Here is a 19,497-nt window from a genome sequence, read left to right as displayed (position 1 = left end):
CATGGAAAACAGTACAAACCATGCAGTATCACAAGAGCCTTTATTTGATCTTTCATGAAGATAGAGCAGAATTGAGGACACGTCAACAATTTCTGCCGAAGGTGGTTCATCTTTCCACATGGTGCCTTTGGCCACTGACACCTTCGTTGAGTCAAAGTCTCTGGCTGTGGTCAGAACTTTGAAAATTTATGTCACCAGAACGGTTCAGATTAGGAAAACAGAGGCTCTGTTTGTCCTGTATGCTCCCAACAGGATTGGGTGTCCTGCTTCCATGTAGACCATTATGCGCTGGATCTGTGGTAAGATTCAGCATGCTCATTCCACGGCAGGATTGCCGTTACTGAATTAGGTGAAGACCCATTCTACTAGAAAGGTGGGTTCATCCTGGGCAGCTGGTCGGGGAGTCTCGGCATTGCAACTTTACCGAGCAGCTATTTAGTAAACACTTTTGCTAAGTTTTACAAGTTTGATACCTTGGCTGATGATAACCTCAAGTTGGGTCATTCGGTGCTGCAGAGTCGTACGCACTCTCCCACCCGTTCAAGAGCTTTGGTATAACCCCATGGTTCTTAATGTGACCCCAGCATCCTCTAGGTCGTATGAGAAAATAGGATTTTAATACCTACCGGTAAATCCTTTTCTCTTAGTCCGTAGAGGATGCTGGGCACCCGTCCCAGTCCATACTGTGTCTGCAGTTATTACTTGTGGTTATACACATGTTGTGTTATGGTTCTGGTCAGCTTTTTGCTGCAATTGTTCATGCCGTTGGCTTGTGTTCTGTTGAATGCCACGTTCTGCGGCATGCTTAAGGTGTGAGCTGGTAAGATGCTCACCTTAGTTTAACAATAAATCCTTTCCTCGAAATGTCCGTCTCCCTGGGCACAGTTCCTATAACTGGAGTCTGGAGGAGGGGCATAGAGGGAGGAGCCAGTTCACACCCTTTGATAGTCTTAAAGTGCCCATGTCTCTTGCGGATCCCGTCTATACCCCATGGTTCTTAATGTGACCCCAGCATCCTCTACGGACTAAGAGAAAAGGATGCCCTTGCGCACTATCCTGACTTCTCCTCCCGTCTGCTTACTTTGTGCCTTCCAACGCACAATGCGAACTACAGGTGGTGCTGCAGGGCCCACACCCTTTTACTTGCCTTACAGAACAGCTCTGGAGCTGTTACAGTGCCCAGCTGCTGCAAGAAATCAGCTTGAATGCTTCAGGGGATGGGGCATGGCCAACATGAGCCCCACACCAAAGGAGGGTGGGGGTGTTTAATGCGAACTAGGGGTCATCCAAGCACCGCAAAAGGCCGCCATGCCCTGCATGCCCCTTTTCTCTTTTCATATGCAGATGAGGGTTCCAGCAAACTTTGGTCCACTGCTTGGATGACATCACCGTATGCAAATCCGTCTTCTACAGACCTTCCCCCTGGAATGCTTGTACTAGTTGTTGCATATGGTTTGATATTTGATGGTGCTTCAATATTAGGCAGCCTTCCACCCTCCCATGTTCATCTGAACAGATGTGGTCTCCCTGCAGTTGTTGTCCCCAGACGAGAGTTCCCTTGTGCGTCCTCAGTTGAATCTCCTTAACTTGACGGGGGAGGGGCTGCCCGAGCAGCCACCCTCCCCAGCCCTATCCCAACTCATACTTATTTTGCATATGAGATCTCTTGATCATGAAGATTGTTCTCACAGGGTGAGGTTCATCCATTATATTTTAAAATAGGAAGGTACAAATTACATATTTGAATTGCATCTATGTGCTGGATTCAAATCCCCCCCCCCCCCCCCCTTCCTTTCTCAATTGTGCCCGTCAGCAGCTATTCTAAGGTTGCTGCCAATGGGTGTGACACATTAATTTCTTCTGTGGGGTACACTGGACTCCACAAGGATTCACATTGGGGTGTAGAGTAGGATCTTGATCTGACGCACCAACTGGCTCAAAGCTTTTGACTGTTCCCAAGATGCTCAGTGCATTCTCCTCTATAACCCCGCTTCCATGAACAGGGAGCTCAGTTTGTAGTTGGTGCCTTCAGTAGCAGGCCTCTTAACAGGGGCCTGCCTCAGGCAGCCTATTCTTAGCTATTAATTTTGACAAGAAAAGAAGAACTTGTTTTATGAGAATCTACAAGGGCTGCAGCAGGCTAGGTCTAATAGACATCTTTACTGCAGCTTCATCACTCCCAGCGGCGCTGTATACTCCCGTGCCCTGGTTGCTGGGTCACTGCAGCGGAGGCTCCAGTTTCTTCCTAAGGTCAGTCACACACACACCGCCCTTCCGGATCACGAGGCCGCTGATGAAGGGGAGCGTGGCCGTAGGGGGTGGACCGTGTGCGCACTGGCGTGGACACTGATTACTGGGCAGCCGCTCCACTAGCCACCAGGTACAGTTAAGGAGCACAGGTCTGGGAGTTTTACTCCTATATTAACCCAATTTTGTACTGCCCGTAGCGCATTGTGATAGGTAATAGGGCCTGATTCAGGTTGGATTGCAATCACAATAAGCGATCCAACTGCAAAAATTGCTAAGAGCATACGCATGTGCCTGCATTTTCTGCGGCACCCCGCAGAGAATGCGATCGCCTCTGCCTGTCAATCGGGGCGGGGGGGGGGGGAGAGGGGGGTCAGCAACACTCCATTTCCAAGTCAGGGATGGAGCGGTGCGGGGGCAAGGCTTCAAAATGGGGTCTGCAACGGAGGAGACACAGGGGGCGTGGTCACAGCGGCTGTATGACATCACATTCAGCCGCTGTGATCACAAAAATGGTGGCGGCTTCCTGCGCGCACATACAGTCTGCACCAGCAGGAGGCTACACCATTTTATATGATCACGCTGAACTGCAGTGCGACTGCAATTACAGCATGGTCAAGAATGGAGGCGTCATGCTCGGTGGCCATGCCCTGTCACTGTGCAGGAGCCAGCACCGCACACACACTAGTCCCCGGGTGCAGCCCCCAACCCCCGGGACACCCGGAGCAACAAAATGTAGATTCAGGCCACCAGGCCACGCCCCTACCTATGAAACCATGCCTCCTTTTTACCATTGCACTGCTTATCTGCGCGCACTGCATTACAATCTCCCTCGCCACCTCTCTGGGTGTCACCAGTGATAGTGACACCTCTGCCATGCTTGTAGCAGCTGGTCCTAAGATCTACGCCTCAAGCCCTGAGTGTTTGCCCTTGTGACTTGTTGATCATCATAGCGAAGCAGATGCTTACAGAAAACTGCAGGGGCTTAGATTGAAAATAAAAAAATTGATGGGTATAAGGTAGAGAGGAGCGGGTTCGGTTCTCCGAGAACCGAATTCCCGACGAACTCCACGTGGTTTACACTGGTCCGAGGCAGGCTCGGTTGTTCCCGCCTGACTCGGAAAACCTGAACAAGGGAAAATGTCATCATCCCGCTGTCGGATTCTCGCGAGATTCGGATTCCATATAAAGAGCTGCGCGTTGCTGCCATTTTTACTCGTGCATTGAAGAGAGAGCGGAGAGGACGTGGCTATGTTCTCTCAGTGGAAATCTCAATATCAGTGCTCAGTATCAGTGGTTACTTATTGCTGCTCAGTAATACTAGTAGTGTGTCTCTCCTGCTCAGTGTCAGTTCTCAGTAGTATCCTCATCAGTGCTCAGTATCACTGCTCATTGTCTTGTGCTGCATTGTGGTGCTCAGCATACTACAGTACATTACTAATAGTCCAGTGCTGCATCTTGCTGCTCAGTGTCAGTTCTAGTATCCTCATCAGTGCTCACTATCACTGCTCATTACATTGTGGTGTTCTGTATACTACAGTAACATAGTAATATAGTAACATATAGTAACATAGTTTTTGAGGTTGAATAGAGACAAATTGCCCATCGTGTTCAACCTGTTTTAAGTTGTGATGATTCTACATACTTGCTGAATAATGTTTTATGACTAGTTAGCTACTATAACTCATGTTACCCCCGGATTAACCATGTTGATATTTTAAGTATTATAACCTTGGATAGCTTTTTCATTCAGAAATGTATCCATTCCTTTTTTAAATCCAATTACAGAGTCCGCCATTACCACCTTCCCTGGCAGGGAATTCCACATCCTGATTGCCCTAACAGTGAAGATCATAGTATCTCACCTGGCAGGTAAGTAGGAGTTGGGCTAGAGCTGTGGAGGATTGCTGCTCGGGCACCCCCTGTCAAGTGAAGGAGATCCAACTGAGGCAGCACAAGGGAACTCTCGAAAGAAGAACAAGGCTAGAGGAAGATCTGAGACAAAGAAATCTGACTTTTACCAGAGCTGACCAGAGGAAAGCACAAACACAGTCCCCCACTACCACAAATAATGCAGTCGAGTTTCCCACATTTGGGGAAATCACAGGGGTCAGCATACCCAGAGTGCAATGAATGAACCTCACCCTGGGAGAACAATCTTCATGACCATGGTATCTCCTATGCAAAATAAGTATGATTTGGGATAGGGCTGGGGAGGGCCGCTGCTCAGGCACATCTCTGTCAAGTAAAGGAGATTCAACTGAGGCAACACAAGGGAACTCTCATCTGGGGACAACAACTGCAGTGAGAACACATATTTTCAGTTGAACATGGGAGGGCAGAAGGCTGCCTAATACTGAAGCACCCCCAAACAACAAACCAAATGCAACTACTAGTGCAAGCATTCCTGGGGGAAGGCCTGCAGCAGATGGATTTGCATATGGTGATGTCATCCAAGCAGTGGGTCAAAGTTGGCTTCAACCCTCGTCTGCATATGAAAATAAAAATGGGGTGTGCAGGGCATTGCGGCCTTTTGCGGCGCTTGGATGACCCCTAGTTCGCATTAAACACCTCCACCTTCCTTCGGTGTGGGGCTCATGTTGGCTATGCCCCAGCCCCTGAAGCATTCAAGCTGATTTCTTGCAGCAGCTGGGCACTGTAACAGCTCCAGAGCTGCTCTGTAAAGCAAGTAAAAGGGTGTGGGCCCTGCAGCACTACCTGTAGTTTGCATTGTGCGTTGGAAGGCACAAAGTAAGCAGACGGGAGAAGTCAGGATAGTGCACAAGGGCATAGAAGGGAGCGGCTCAAGAAAAGAGAAGTGGAAACAGACAGCAAACTAGGCAGGAGAGAGACCTGAGACAAAGAGATCTGAATTATACGAGAGCCGACCAGAGGAAACACAAATTATGTAATCAAGTGTCCCACATTTGGGGAAATCGTAGGAGCAGCACACCCAGAGTGCATTGGGTGAGCCTTGCCCTGGGAGAAGCACCTTCCTGATCATAGTATCTCACCTGGCAGGTAAGTAGGAGTTGGGCTAGAGCTGGGGAGGGTCGCTGTTCGGGCACCCCCCTGTCAAGTGAAGGAGATCCAACTGAGGCAGCACAAGGAAACTCTCGAAAAAAGAACAAGGCTAGAGGAAGATCTGAGACAAAGAAATCTGACTTTTACCAGAGCTGACCAGAGGAAAACACAAACACAGTCCCCCACTACCACAAATAATGCAGTTGAGTTTCCCACATTTGGGGAAATCACAGGGGTCAGCATACCCAGAATGCAATGAATGAACCTCACCCTGGGAGAACAATCTTTATGACCATGGTATCTCCTATGCAAAATAAGTATGATTTGGGAAAGGGCTGGGGAGGGCCGCTGCTCAGGCACATCTCTGTCAAGTAAAGGAGATTCAACTGAGGCAGCACAAAGGAACTCTCATCTGGGGACAACAACTGCCGGGAGAACACATATTTTCAGATGAACATGGGAGGGCAGAAGGCTGCCTAATACTGAAGCACCCCCAAACAACAAACCAAATGCAACAACTAGTACAAGCATTCCTGGGGGAAGGTCTGCAGAAGACGGATTTGCATACAGTGATGTCATCCAAGCAGTGGGCCAAAGTTGGCTGGAACCCTCATCTGCATATGAAAAGAGAAAAGGGGTATGCAGGGCATGGCGGCCTTTTGCGGCGCTTGGATGACCCTTAGTTCGCATTAAACACCCCCACCCTCCTTCGGTGTGGGGCTCATGTTGGCCATGCCCCAGCCCCTGAAGCATTCAAGCTGATTTCTTTCAGCAGCTTGGCACTGTAACAGCTCCAGAGCTGCTCTGTAAGGCAAGTTAAAGGGTGTGGGCCCTGCAGCACTACCTGTAGTTTGCATTGTGCATCGGAAGGCACAAAGTAAGCAGACAGGAGGAGAAGTCAGGATAGTGCACAAGGGTGTAGAAGGGAGGGGCTCAAGAAAAAAGAAGTGGAAACAGACAGCAAACTAGGCTGGAGAGAGACCTGAGACAAAGAGATCTGAATTATATGAGAGCCGACTAGGGGAAACACAAATTATGCAGTCAAGTTTCCCACATTTGGGGAAATCGCAGGGGCAGCACACCCAGAGTGCAATGTGTGAGCCTTGCCCTGGGAGAAGCAACTTCATGATCATAGTATCTAACCTGGCAGGTAAGTAGGAGTTGGGCTAGAGCTGGGGAGGGTCGCTGCTCGGGCACCCCCCTGTCAAGTGAAGGAGATCCAACTGAGGCAGCACAAGGGAACTCTTGAAAGAAGAACAAGGCTAGAGGAAGATCTGAGACAAAGAAATCTGACTTTTACCAGAGCTGACCAGAGGAAAGCACAAACACAGTCCCCCACTACCACAAATAATGCAGTTGAGTTTCCCACATTTGGGGAAATCACAGAGGTCAGCATACCCAGAATGCAATGAATGAACCTAACCCTGGGAGAACAATCTTCATGACCATGGTATCTCCTATGCAAAATAAGTATGATTTGGGATAGGGCTGGGGAGGGCCGCTGCTCAGGCACATCTCTGTCAAGTAAAGGAGATTCAACTGAGGCAGCACAAGGGAACTCTCATCTGGGGACAACAACTGCAGGGAGAACACATATTTTCAGATGAACATGGGAGGGCAGAAGGCTGCCTAATACTGAAGCACCCCCAAACAACAAACCAAATGCAACAACTAGTGCAAGCATTCCTGGGGGAAGGCCTGCCGCAGATGGATTTGAATATGGTGATGTCATACAAGCAGTGGGTCAAAGTTGGCTTCAACCCTCGTCTGCATATGAAAAGAATAAAGGGGTGTGCAGGGCATGGTGGCCTTTTGCGGCGCTTGGATGACCCCTAGTTCGCATTAAACACCTCCACCCTCCTTCGGTGTGGGGCTCATGTTGGCTATGCCCCAGCCCCTGAAGCATTCAAGCTGATTTCTTGCAGCAGCTGGGCACTGTAACAGCTCCAGAGCTGCTCTGTAAAGCAAGTAAAAGGGTGTGGGCCCTGCAGCACTACCTGTAGTTTGCATTGTGCGTTGGAAGGCACAAAGTAAGCAGACGGGAGAAGTCAGGATAGTGCACAAGGGTATAGAAGGGAGGGGCTCAAGAAAAAAGAAGTGGAAACAGACAGCAAACTAGGCTGGAGAGAGACCTGAGACAAAGAGATCTGAATTATATGAGAGCCGACCAGGGGAAACACAAATTATGCAGTCAAGTTTCCCACATTTGGGGAAATCGCAGGGGCAGCACACCCAGAGTGCAATGGGTGAGCCTTGCCCTGGGAGAAGCATCTTCATGATCATAGTATCTCACCTGGCAGGTAAGTAGGAGTTGGGCTAGAGCTGGGGAGGGTCGCTGCTCGGGCACCCCCCTGTCAAGTGAAGGAGATCCAACTGAGGCAGCACAAGGGAACTCTCGAAAGAAGAACAAGGCTAGAGGAAGATCTGCCTAATACTGAAGCACCCCCAAACAACAAACCAAATGCAACAACTAGTTCAAGCATTCCTGGGGGAAGGCCTGCCGCAGATGGATTTGCATATGGTGATGTCATCCAAGCAGTGGGTCAAAGTTGGTTCAAACACCTTTGCAAAGTTCTATAAGTTTGATACCCTGGCTGAGGAGGACCTCCTGTTTGCTCAATCGGTGCTGCAGAGTCATCCGCACTCTCCTGCCCGTTTGGGAGCTTTGGTATAATCCCCATGGTCCTTACGGAGTCCCCAGCATCCTCTAGGACGTAAGAGAAAATAAGATTTTAAACCTACCGGTAAATCTTTTTCTCGTAGTCCGTAGAGGATGCTGGGTGCCCGTCCCAAGTGCGGTCTACTTCTGCAAGACTTGTATATAGTTATTGCTTACATAAGGGTTATATGTTAGTTTTCATCGGTCTTGGACTGATGCTATGTTGTTTTCATACTGTTAACTGGGTAGTATATCACAAGTTATACGGTGTGATTGGTGTGGCTGGTATGAATCTTGACCTTGGATTAACAAAAATCCTTTCCTCGTACTGTCCGTCTCCTCTGGGCACAGTTTCTCTAACTGAGGTATGGAGGAGGGGCATAGAGGGAGGAGCCAGTGCACACCCAGATCAAAAGTCTTTCTTAAAGTGCCCATGTCTGCTGCGGAGCCCGTCTATCCCCCATGGTCCTTACGGAGTCCCCATCATCCTCTACGGACTACGAGAAAAAAAAATTACCGGTAGGTTTAAAATGTTATTTTTTTCTCTGCAACCCACTGCTAAATTGTGCTTCCTAGCTGTTTTTTATAAAATCACTTAATTAAATCTAACTCTGATTACGTCAGAGAAGGCCAGGTACCCTACACCATAAGAGGGGGTATGAAATTTTGACTTGTCTACTTAAAGATCACCAAAATCTGTTGACAAGGTCAATTACATCCCTGGGTGGGATTGAACCACCAACCTTTTGGTTAATAGCCCATGTAAGTGCAAGAAATCCTGAAGCACTCACTCATCATGGGAAAGTACCAATGTGTTTCTTACAAAAATTCTCCAGATTATTGACTTTTTAAAGTTTTTCTAGGAAACGTTCTAGATGAATGCTTATTAGCCTTTGTCAGTATTGACTTTTGCAAGGTGTCTCTGTGGCGCAATCGGTTAGCATGTTTGGCTATTAACCAAAAGGTTGGTGGTTCAATCCCACCCAGGGATGTAATTGACCTTGTAATCAGATTTTGGTGATCTTTAAGTAGACAAGTCAAAATTTCAAAAACCCCCCTTATGGTGTAGGGTACCTGGCCTTCTCTGATGTAATCAGAGTTAGATTTGATTAAGTGATTTTATAAAAAAACAGCTAGGAAGCACAATTTAGCAGTGGGTTGCAGAGAAAAAAAATTATGCTGGCAGAAAAGTCCAATTGAGTGATTAAACAGCTCTTCATTTTCTGATTTTATGTTTATGCTAACAAATTTGCTCTCTGAAAAGTGTCCACAAAGCCAAGTCTCTGATTAACACCTTTGTAGGAATGGTTTTTCACCTATTACTGAATTAAACTTGCTTCATTGGAAAGGCATCAAAGATGCATCCTCATTTCAATGTCTACTGAAATAATACAGGTTGACACCAGGAAACGTCACTGCATCATTGCTGCTTCCTCATGGGGAAGTCTGTTTAATGTGAAAACAAGGTGATATCTAATCAGCACACAGGTAAGGAATTTAGAAAATCTTTCTTTATGGGTGAAGATGTTTCTCACAAATTGTTGTCCCAATGCATCATTGAAATTCAAGATGGAAGATGATTTTCATATATCACTTGTACATTTTGCATTGCTCTTCTGGTGACAATGTAGTTTGTTTTTGTCAATTACCATTTCAGTAATAGGGTAAAGAAAATTAAGTGGATTTTTTAAAGAAAACAATGCTGTCAATATACTATTAAAACAAATTAAAATGATAAAAGTTATTGTACTTTAAGTAAAAATAAAAGAGCCAAAATATCAATCCCAGTTTTTGATTACTTTAATTATAAAAAAAAAAATGCACATAGCAGAGGATAGTTTCGATCAATCGACCTCTGGCTTATGGGCCCAGCATGCTTCCATTGCACTACTCTGCTGCTCATGGAAGTGTAAGAGATCCTGAAGACTAAATTGATTAAAGGCCTAAAAGTACTGGACTATAAGGAAAGACTTACTAGGCTGAATATTTATACACTAGAAAAGAGGTGCCTAAGAGGAGATATTATTAATATCTTCAAATATGTAAAGATACATAACAAAGAGTTATCAGAGGAATTATTTATTAAAAGAACACGTGGTCACTCGCTGCGACTGGAGGAAAGTTCAGAACGCAATGGAGGAAAGGTTTCTTCACTGTTAGGGCAATCAGGATGTGGAATTCCCTGCCAGGGAAGGTGGTAATGGCGGACTCTGTAATTGGATTTAAAAAAGGAATGGATACATTTCTGAATGAAAAAGCTATCCAAGGTTATAATACTTAAAATATCAACATGGTTAATCCGGGGGTAACATGAGTTATAGTAGCTAACTAGTCATAAAACATTATTCAGCAAGTATGTAGAATCATCACAACTTAAAACAGGTTGAACACGATGGGCAATTTGCCTCTATTCAACCTCAAAAACTATGTTACTATATTACTATGTTATTGTAGTATACAGAACACCACAATGCAATGAGCAGTGATAGTGAGCACTGATGAGGATACTAGAACTGACACTGAGCAGCAAGATGCAGCACTGGACTATTAGTAATGTACTGTAGTATGCTGAGCACCACAATGCAGCACAAGACAATGAGCAGTGATACTGAGCACTGATGAGGATACTACTGAGAACTGACACTGAGCAGGAGAGACACACTACTAGTATTACTGAGCAGCAATAAGTAACCACTGATACTGAGCACTGATATTGAGATTTCCACTGAGAGAACATAGCCACGTCCTCTCCGCTCTCTCTTCAATGCACGAGTAAAAATGGCAGCAACGCGCAGCTCTTTATATGGAATCCGAATCTCGCGAGAATCCGACAGCGGGATGATGACATTTTCCCTTGTTCAGGTTTTCCGAGTCAGGCGGGAACAACCGAGCCTGCCTTGGACCAGTGTAAACCACGTGGAGTTCGTGGGGAATTCGGTTCTCGGAGAACCGAACCCGCTCCTCTCTACCTTATACCCATCAATTTTTTTATTTTCAATCTAAGCCCCTGCAGTTTTCTGTAAGCATCTGCTTCGCTATGATGATCAACAAGTCACAAGGGCAAACACTCAGGGTTTGAGGCGTAGATCTTAGGACCAGCTGCTACAAGCATGGCAGAGGTGTCACTATCACTGGTGACACCCAGAGAGGTGGCGAAGGAGATTGTAATGCAGTGCGCGCAGATAAGCAGCGCAATGGTAAAAAGGAGGCATGGTTTCATAGGTAGGGGCGTGGCCTGGTGGCCTGAATCTACATTTTGTTGCTCCGGGTGTCCCGGGGGTTGGGGGCTGCACCCGGGGACTAGTGTGTGAGCGGTGCTGGCTCCTGCACAGTGACAGGACATGGCCACCCAGCATGACGCCTCCCTTCTTGACCATGCTGTAATTGCAGTCGCACTGCAGTTCAGCGTGATCATAAAAAATGGTGTAGCCTCCTGCTGGTGCAGACTGTATGTGCGCGCAGGAAGCCGCCACCATTTTTGTGATCACAGCGGCTGAATGTGATGTCATACAGCCGCTGTGACCATGCCCCCTGTGTCTCCTCCGTTGCAGACCCCATTTTGAAGCCTTGCCCCCGCACCGCTCCATCCCTGACTTGGAAATGGAGTGTTGCTGACCCACCTCTCCCCCCCTTCCCCGCCCCGATTGACAGGCAGAGGCGATCACATTCTCTGCGGGGTGCCGCAGAAAATGCAGGCACATGCGTATGCTCTTAGCAATTTTTGCAGTTGGATCGCTTATTGTGATTGCAATCCAACCTGAATCAGGCCCTATTACCTATCACAATGCGCTGCGGGCAGTACAAAATTGGGTTAATATAGGAGAAAAACCCCCAGACCTGTGCTCCTTAACTGTACCTGGTGGCTAGTGGAGCGGCTGCCCTGTAATCAGTGTCCACCGCAGTGCGCACACGGCCCACCCCCTACGGCCTCGCTCCCCTTCATCAGCGGCCTCGTGATCCGGAAGGGTGGTGTGTGTGTGACTGACCTTAGGATGAAACCGGAGCCTCCGCTGCAGTGACCCAGCAACCAGGGCACGGGAGTATACAGCGCCGCTGGGAGTGATGAAGCTGCCGTAAAGATGTCTATTAGACCTAGCCTGCTGCAGCCCTTGTAGATTCTCATAAAACAAGTTCTTCTTTTCTTGTCAAAATTAATAGCTAAGAATAGGCTGCCTGAGGCAGGCCCCTGTTAATTGGCCTGCTACTGAAGGCACCAACTACAAACTGAGCTCCCTGTTCATGGAAGCGGGGTTATAGAGGAGAATGCACTGAGCTTCTTGGGAACAGTCAAAAGCTTTGAGCCGGTTGGTGCCTCAGATCAAGATCCTACTCTACACCCCAATGTGAATCCTTGTGGAGTCCAGTGTACCCCACAGAAGAAATTAATGTGTCACACCCATTGGCAGCAACCTTAGAATAGCTGCTGACGGGCACAATTGAGAAAGGAAGGGGGGGGGGGGACATTTGAATCCAGCACATAGATGCAATTCAAATATGTAATTTGTACCTTCCTATTTTAAAATATAATGGATGAACCTCACCCTGTGAGAACAATCTTCATGATCAAGAGATCTCATATGCAAAATAAGGATGAGTTGGGATAGGGCTGGGGAGGGTGGCTGCTCGGGCAGCCCCTCCCCCGTCAAGTTAAGGAGATTCAACTGAGGAAGCACAAGGGAACTCTCGTCTGGGGACAACAACTGCAGGGAGACCACATCTTTTCAGATGAACATGGGAGGGCGGAAGGCTGCCTAATACTGAAGCACCATATGCAACAACTAGTACAAGCATTCCTGGGGGAAGGTCTGCAGCAGACGGATTTGCATACGGTGATGTTATCCAAGCAGTGGGCCAAAGTTGACTGGAACCCTCATCTGCATATGAAAAGAGAAAAGGGGCATGCAGGGCATGGCGGCCTTTTGCAGTGCTTGGATGACCCCTAGTTCACATTAAACACCCCCACCCTCCTTTGGTGTGGGGCTCATGTTGGCCATGCCCCATCCCCTGAAGCATTCAAGCTGATTTCTTGCAGCAGCTTGGCACTGTAACAGCTCCAGAGCTGTTCTGTAAGGCAAGTAAAAGGGTGTGGGCCCTGCAGCACCACCTGTAGTTCGCATTGTGCGTTGGAAGGCACAAAGTAAGCAGACGGGAGGAGAAGTCAGGATAGTGCGCAAGGGCATTCTTTTCTCTTAGTCCGTAGAGGATGCTGGGGTCACATTAAGAACCATGGGGTATAGACGGGATCCGCAAGAGACATGGGCACTTTAAGACTTTCAAAGGGTGTGAACTGGCTCCTCCCTCTATGCCCCTCCTCCAGACTCCAGTTATAGGAACTGTGCCCAGGGAGACGGACATTTCGAGGAAAGGATTTATTGTTAAACTAAGGTGAGCATCTTACCAGCTCACACCTTAAGCATGCCGCAGAACGTGGCAGAACGTGGCATTCAACAGAACACAAGCCAACGGCATGAACAATTGCAGCAAGAAGGCCAGGTACCCTACACCATAACAGGGGTTTTCGAAATTTTGACTTGTCCACTTAAAGATCACCAAAATCTGATAACAAGGTCAATTACATCCCTGGGTGGGATTGAACCACAAACCTTTTGGTTAATAGCCGTACACACTAACTGATTGCGCCACAGCGACACTTTGCAAAAGTACATACTGACAAAGGCTAATAAGCATTCTCATGCTGCTTTCTCATGTGGAAGTCTGTTTAATGTGAAAACAAGGTGATATCTAATTAGCACACAGGTAAGGAATTAAGAAAATCTTTATTTAAGGGTGAAGATGTTTCTCACAAAATTGTTGCCCCAATGCATCATTGAAATTCAAGCTGGAAAGATGATTTTAATATATCACTTGTACATTTTGTATTGCTCTTCTGGTGACAATGTAGTTTGTTTTTGTCAATTACCATTTTAATAATAGGGTAAAGAAAATTAAGTGGATTTTTGAAAGAAAACAATACTGTCAATATACTATTAAAACAAATTAAAATGGTAAAAGTTATTGTACTTTAAGTAAAAATAAAAGCTAAAATATCAATCCCAGTTTTGGATTACTTTAAATGGACTGCAGATCTCTCTTGGCCTGGACCTATGGGGGTCAAATGCAGGACATTGCATGTCAGCCATGTTGTCACATCTCGGCTGAAAGAATACAAAATTATATATATACAGTCACTTGAAAACATTATTGGTGATTATTCCTGCAGGTAATCACCACACCTTAGATCACATATAATTTGTGATCCTCCTTTCTCTATTCAAACGTGACAGCAAGGCTCACCCATTGCACTCTGGGTGTGCTGCTCCTGCGATTTCCCCAAATGTGGGAAACTTGACTGCATAATTTGTGTTTCCCCTGGTCGGCTCTCGTATAATTCAGATCTCTTTGTCTCAGGTCTCTCTCCAGCCTAGTTTGCTGTCTGTTTCCACTTCTCTTTTCTTGAGCTGCTCCCTTCTATGCCCTTGCGCACTATCCTGACTTCTCCCGTCTGCTTACTTTGTGCCTTCCAATGCACAATGCAAACTACAGGTAGTGCTGCAGGGCCCACACCCTTTTACTTGCCGTACAGAGCAGCTCTGGAGCTGTTACAGAGCCCAGCTACTGCAAGAAATCAGCTTGAATGCTTCAGGGGCTGAGGCATAGCCAACATGAGCCCCACACCGAAGGAGGGTGGAGGTGTTTAATGCGAACTAGGGGTCATCCAAGCGCCGCAAAAGGCCGCCATGCCCTGCACGCCCCTTTTCTCTTTTCACATGCAGACGAGGGTTGAAGCCAACTTTGACCCACTGCTTGGATGACATCACCATATGCAAATCCATCTGCTGCAGGCCTTCCCCCAGGAATGCTTGCACTAGTTGTTGCATTTGGTTTGTTGTTTGGGGTTGCTTCAGTATTAGGCAGCCTTCTGCCCTCCCATGTTCATCTGAAAATATGTGTTCTCCCTGCAGTTGTTGTCCCCAGATGAGAGTTCCCTTGTGCTGCCTCAGTTGAATCTCCTTTACTTGACAGAGATGTGCCTGAGCAGCGGCCCTCCCCAGCCCTATCCCAAATCATACTTATTTTGCATAGGCGATACCATGGTCATGAAGATTGTTTTCCCAGGGTGAGGTTCATTCATTGCATTCTGGGTATGCTGACCCCTGTGATTTCCCCAAATGTGGGAAACTCGACTGCATTATTTGTGGTAGTGGGGGACTGTGTTTGTGCTTTCCTCTGGTCAGCTCTGGTAAAAGTCAGATTTCTTTGTCTCAGATCTTCCTCTAACCTTGTTCTTCTTTCGAGAGTTCCCTTGTGCTGCCTCAGTTGGATCTCCTTCACTTGACAGGGGGGTACCCGAGCAGCGACCCTCCCCAGCTCTAGCCCAAATCCTACTTACCTGCCAGGTGAGATACTATGATCATGAAGGTGCTTCTCCCAGGGCAAGGCTCACCCATTGCACTCTGGGTGTGCTGCTCCTGCGATTTCCCCAAATGTGGGAAACTTGACTGCATAATTTGTGTTTCCCCTGGTCGGCTCTCGTATAATTCAGATCTCTTTGTCTCAGGTCTCTCTCCAGCCTAGTTTGCTGTCTGTTTCCACTTCTCTTTTCTTGAGCTGCTCCCTTCTATGCCCTTGCGCACTATCCTGACTTCTCCCGTCTGCTTACTTTGTGCCTTCCAATGCACAATGCAAACTACAGGTAGTGCTGCAGGGCCCACACCCTTTTACTTGCCGTACAGAGCAGCTCTGGAGCTGTTACAGTGCCCAGCTGCTGCAAGAAATCAGCTTGTATGCTTCAGGGGCTGGGGCATAGCCAACATGAGCCCCACACCGAAGGAGGGTGGAGGTGTTTAATGCGAACTAGGGGTCATCCAAGCGCCGCAAAAGGCCGCCATGCCCTGCACGCCCCTTTTCTCTTTTCATATGCAGACGAGGGTTGAAGCCAACTTTGACCCACTGCTTGGATGACATCACCATATGCAAATCCATCTGCTGCAGGCCTTCCCCCAGGAATGCTTGCACTAGTTGTTGCATTTGGTTTGTTGTTTGGGGGTGCTTCAGTATTAGGCAGCCTTCTGCCCTCCCATGTTCATCTGAAAATATGTGTTCTCCCTGCAGTTGTTGTCCCCAGATGAGAGTTCCCTTGTGCTGCCTCAGTTGAATCTCCTTTACTTGACAGAGATGTGCCTGAGCAGCGGCCCTCCCCAGCCCTATCCCAAATCATACTTATTTTGCATAGGAGATACCATGGTCATGAAGATTGTTCTCCCAGGGTGAGGTTCATTCATTGCATTCTGGGTATGCTGACCCCTGTGATTTCCTCAAATGTAGGTAACTCGACTGCATTATTTGTTGTAGTGGGGGACTGTGTTTGTGTTTTCCTCTGGTCAGCTCTGGTAAAAGTCAGATTTCTTTGTCTCAGATCTTCCTCTAGCCTTGTTCTTCTTTCGAGAGTTCCCTTGTGCTGCCTCAGTTGGATCTCCTTCACTTGACAGGGGGGTGCCCGAGCAGCGACCCTCCCCAGCTCTAGCCCAACTCCTACTTACCTGCCAGGTGAGATACTATGATCATGAAGGTGCTTCTCCCAGGGCAAGGCTCACCCATTGCACTCTGGGTGTGCTGCCCCTGCGATTTCCCCAAATGTGGGAAACTTGACTGCAGAATTTGTGTTTCCCCTGGTCGGCTCTCGTATAATTCAGATCTCTTTGTCTCAGGTCTCTCTACAGCCTAGTTTGCTGTCTGTTTCCACTTCTTTTTTCTTGAGCCCCTCCCTTTTATACCCTTGTGCACTATCCTGACTTCTCCTCCTGTCTGCTTACTTTGTGCCTTCCAATGCACAATGCAAACTACAGGTAGTGCTGCAGGGCCCACACCCTTTTACTTGCCTTACAGAGCAGCTCTGGAGCTGTTACAGTGCCAAGCTGCTGCAAGAAATCATCTTGAATGCTTCAGGGGCTGGGGCATGGCCAACATGAGACCCACACCGTAGGAGGGTGGGGGTGTTTAATGCAAACTAAGGGTCATCCAAGCACCGCAAAAGGCCGCCATGCCCTGCACGCCCCTTTTCTCTTTTCATATGCAGACGAAGGTTGAAGCCAACTTTGACCCACTGCTTGGATGACATCACCATATGCAAATCCATCTGCGGCAGGCCTTCCCCCAGGAATGCTTGCACTAGTTGTTGCATTTGGTTTGTTGTTTGGGGGTGCTTCAGTATTAGGCAGCCTTCTGCCCTCCCATGTTCATCTGAAAATATGTGTTCTCCCTGCAGTTGTTGTCCCCAGATGAGAGTTCCCTTGTGCTGCCTCAGTTGAATCTCCTTTACTTGACAGAGATGTGCCTGAGCAGCGGCCCTCCCCAGCCCTATCCCAAATCATACTTATTTTGCATAGGAGATACCATGGTCATGAAGATTATTCTCCCAGGGTGAGGTTCATTCATTGCATTCTGGGTATGCTGACCCCTGTGATTTCCCCAAATGTGGGTAACTCGACTGCATTATTTGTGGTAGTGGGGGACTGTGTTTGTGTTTTCCTCTGGTCAGCTCTGGTAAAAGTCAGATTTCTTTGTTTCAGATCTTCCTCTAGCCTTGTTCTTCTTTCGAGAGTTCCCTTGTGCTGCCTCAGTTGGATCTCCTTCACTTGACAGGGGGGTACCCGAGCAGCGACCCTCCCCAGCTCTAGCCCAAATCCTACTTACCTGCCAGGTGAGATACTATGATCATGAAGGTGCTTCTCCCAGGGCAAGGCTCACCCATTGCACTCTGGGTGTGCTGCTCCTGCGATTTCCCCAAATGTGGGAAACTTGACTGCATAATTTGTGTTTCCCCTGGTCGGCTCTCGTATAATTCAGATCTCTTTGTCTCAGGTCTCTCTCCAGCCTAGTTTGCTGTCTGTTTCCACTTCTCTTTTCTTGAGCTGCTCCCTTCTATGCCCTTGCGCACTATCCTGACTTCTCCCGTCTGCTTACTTTGTGCCTTCCAATGCACAATGCAAACTACAGGTAGTGCTGCAGGGCCCACACCCTTTTACTTGCCGTACAGAGCAGCTCTGGAGCTGTTACAGTGCCCAGCTGCTGCAAGAAATCAGCTTGTATGCTTCAGGGGTTGGGGCATAGCCAACATGAGCCCCACACCGAAGGAGGGTGGAGGTGTTTAATGCGAACTAGGGGTCATCCAAGCGCCGCAAAAGGCCGCCATGCCCTGCACGCCCCTTTTCTCTTTTCACATGCAGACGAGGGTTGAAGCCAACTTTGACCCACTGCTTGGATGACATCACCATATGCAAATCCATCTGCTGCAGGCCTTCCCCCAGGAATGCTTGCACTAGTTGTTGCATTTGGTTTGTTGTTTGGGGGTGCTTCAGTATTAGGCAGCCTTCTGCCCTCCCATGTTCATCTGAAAATATGTGTTCTCCCTGCAGTTGTTGTCCCCAGATGAGAGTTCCCTTGTGCTGCCTCAGTTGAATCTCCTTTACTTGACAGAGATGTGCCTGAGCAGCGGCCCTCCCCAGCCCTATCCCAAATCATACTTATTTTGCATAGGAGATACCATGGTCATGAAGATTATTCTCCCAGGGTGAGGTTCATTCATTGCATTCTGGGTATGCTGACCCCTGTGATTTCCCCAAATGTAGGTAACTCGACTGCATTATTTGTTGTAGTGGGGGACTGTGTTTGTGTTTTCCTCTGGTCAGCTCTGGTAAAAGTCAGATTTCTTTGTCTCAGATCTTCCTCTAGCCTTGTTCTTCTTTCGAGAGTTCCCTTGTGCTGCCTCAGTTGGATCTCCTTCACTTGACAGGGGGGTGCCCGAGCAGCGACCCTCCCCAGCTCTAGCCCAACTCCTACTTACCTGCCAGGTGAGATACTATGATCATGAAGGTGCTTCTCCCAGGGCAAGGCTCACCCATTGCACTCTGGGTGTGCTGCCCCTGCGATTTCCCCAAATGTGGGAAACTTGACTGCAGAATTTGTGTTTCCCCTGGTCGGCTCTCGTATAATTCAGATCTCTTTGTCTCAGGTCTCTCTACAGCCTAGTTTGCTGTCTGTTTCCACTTCTTTTTTCTTGAGCCCCTCCCTTTTATACCCTTGTGCACTATCCTGACTTCTCCTCCTGTCTGCTTACTTTGTGCCTTCCAATGCACAATGCAAACTACAGGTAGTGCTGCAGGGCCCACACCCTTTTACTTGCCTTACAGAGCAGCTCTGGAGCTGTTACAGTGCCAAGCTGCTGCAAGAAATCAGCTTGAATGCTTCAGGGGCTGGGGCATGGCCAACATGAGACCCACACCGAAGGAGGGTGGGGGTGTTTAATGCAAACTAAGGGTCATCCAAGCACCCCAAAAGGCCGCCATGCCCTGCACGCCCCTTTTCTCTTTTCATATGCAGACGAAGGTTGAAGCCAACTTTGACCCACTGCTTGGATGACATCACCATATGCAAATCCATCTGCGGCAGGCCTTCCCCCAGGAATGCTTGCACTAGTTGTTGCATTTGGTTTGTTGTTTGGGGGTGCTTCAGTATTAGGCAGCCTTCTGCCCTCCCATGTTCATCTGAAAATATGTGTTCTCCCTGCA

The 19,497-nt window shown here is 47.9% G+C and overlaps 13 non-coding genes and 2 pseudogenes across 13 annotated transcripts; 9 read left to right on the top strand and 6 right to left on the bottom strand.

Annotated features, from left to right (window-relative positions):
* Positions 1-4,278: 4,278 nt before the first annotated feature.
* LOC134937924 (U1 spliceosomal RNA) lies at positions 4,279-4,442 on the bottom strand. Its single transcript, XR_010180610.1, has one exon. It is a non-coding gene; the product is annotated as a U1 spliceosomal RNA (small nuclear RNA).
* Positions 4,443-5,113: 671 nt separating this feature from the next.
* LOC134938144 (U1 spliceosomal RNA) lies at positions 5,114-5,276 on the bottom strand. The gene has a single exon (XR_010180775.1). It is a non-coding gene; the product is annotated as a U1 spliceosomal RNA (small nuclear RNA).
* A 152-nt stretch (positions 5,277-5,428) lies between these two features.
* On the bottom strand, positions 5,429-5,592 carry LOC134937950 (U1 spliceosomal RNA). Its single transcript, XR_010180632.1, has one exon. It is a non-coding gene; the product is annotated as a U1 spliceosomal RNA (small nuclear RNA).
* A 702-nt stretch (positions 5,593-6,294) lies between these two features.
* On the bottom strand, positions 6,295-6,429 carry LOC134938147 (U1 spliceosomal RNA; annotated as a pseudogene).
* Positions 6,430-6,581: 152 nt separating this feature from the next.
* On the bottom strand, positions 6,582-6,745 carry LOC134937961 (U1 spliceosomal RNA). The gene has a single exon (XR_010180642.1). It is a non-coding gene; the product is annotated as a U1 spliceosomal RNA (small nuclear RNA).
* A 692-nt stretch (positions 6,746-7,437) lies between these two features.
* On the bottom strand, positions 7,438-7,579 carry LOC134938069 (U1 spliceosomal RNA; annotated as a pseudogene).
* Positions 7,580-8,848: 1,269 nt separating this feature from the next.
* Positions 8,849-8,922, top strand: TRNAN-AUU (transfer RNA asparagine (anticodon AUU)). Its single transcript has one exon. It is a non-coding gene; the product is annotated as a tRNA-Asn (tRNA).
* Positions 8,923-14,996: 6,074 nt separating this feature from the next.
* On the top strand, positions 14,997-15,160 carry LOC134937976 (U1 spliceosomal RNA). The gene has a single exon (XR_010180654.1). It is a non-coding gene; the product is annotated as a U1 spliceosomal RNA (small nuclear RNA).
* Positions 15,161-15,312: 152 nt separating this feature from the next.
* Positions 15,313-15,475, top strand: LOC134938049 (U1 spliceosomal RNA). Its single transcript, XR_010180714.1, has one exon. It is a non-coding gene; the product is annotated as a U1 spliceosomal RNA (small nuclear RNA).
* Positions 15,476-16,146: 671 nt separating this feature from the next.
* LOC134938002 (U1 spliceosomal RNA) lies at positions 16,147-16,310 on the top strand. The gene has a single exon (XR_010180677.1). It is a non-coding gene; the product is annotated as a U1 spliceosomal RNA (small nuclear RNA).
* A 152-nt stretch (positions 16,311-16,462) lies between these two features.
* LOC134938082 (U1 spliceosomal RNA) lies at positions 16,463-16,625 on the top strand. Its single transcript, XR_010180734.1, has one exon. It is a non-coding gene; the product is annotated as a U1 spliceosomal RNA (small nuclear RNA).
* A 674-nt stretch (positions 16,626-17,299) lies between these two features.
* LOC134937997 (U1 spliceosomal RNA) lies at positions 17,300-17,463 on the top strand. The gene has a single exon (XR_010180672.1). It is a non-coding gene; the product is annotated as a U1 spliceosomal RNA (small nuclear RNA).
* Positions 17,464-17,615: 152 nt separating this feature from the next.
* LOC134938048 (U1 spliceosomal RNA) lies at positions 17,616-17,778 on the top strand. Its single transcript, XR_010180713.1, has one exon. It is a non-coding gene; the product is annotated as a U1 spliceosomal RNA (small nuclear RNA).
* A 671-nt stretch (positions 17,779-18,449) lies between these two features.
* On the top strand, positions 18,450-18,613 carry LOC134938025 (U1 spliceosomal RNA). The gene has a single exon (XR_010180696.1). It is a non-coding gene; the product is annotated as a U1 spliceosomal RNA (small nuclear RNA).
* Positions 18,614-18,765: 152 nt separating this feature from the next.
* Positions 18,766-18,928, top strand: LOC134938081 (U1 spliceosomal RNA). Its single transcript, XR_010180733.1, has one exon. It is a non-coding gene; the product is annotated as a U1 spliceosomal RNA (small nuclear RNA).
* Positions 18,929-19,497: the final 569 nt, after the last annotated feature.

Source organism: Pseudophryne corroboree, chromosome 6, assembly GCF_028390025.1.
Source record: "Pseudophryne corroboree isolate aPseCor3 chromosome 6, aPseCor3.hap2, whole genome shotgun sequence".
NCBI lineage: Eukaryota > Metazoa > Chordata > Amphibia > Anura > Myobatrachidae > Pseudophryne > Pseudophryne corroboree.
This window is presented reverse-complemented; position numbering and strand designations above follow the sequence as displayed.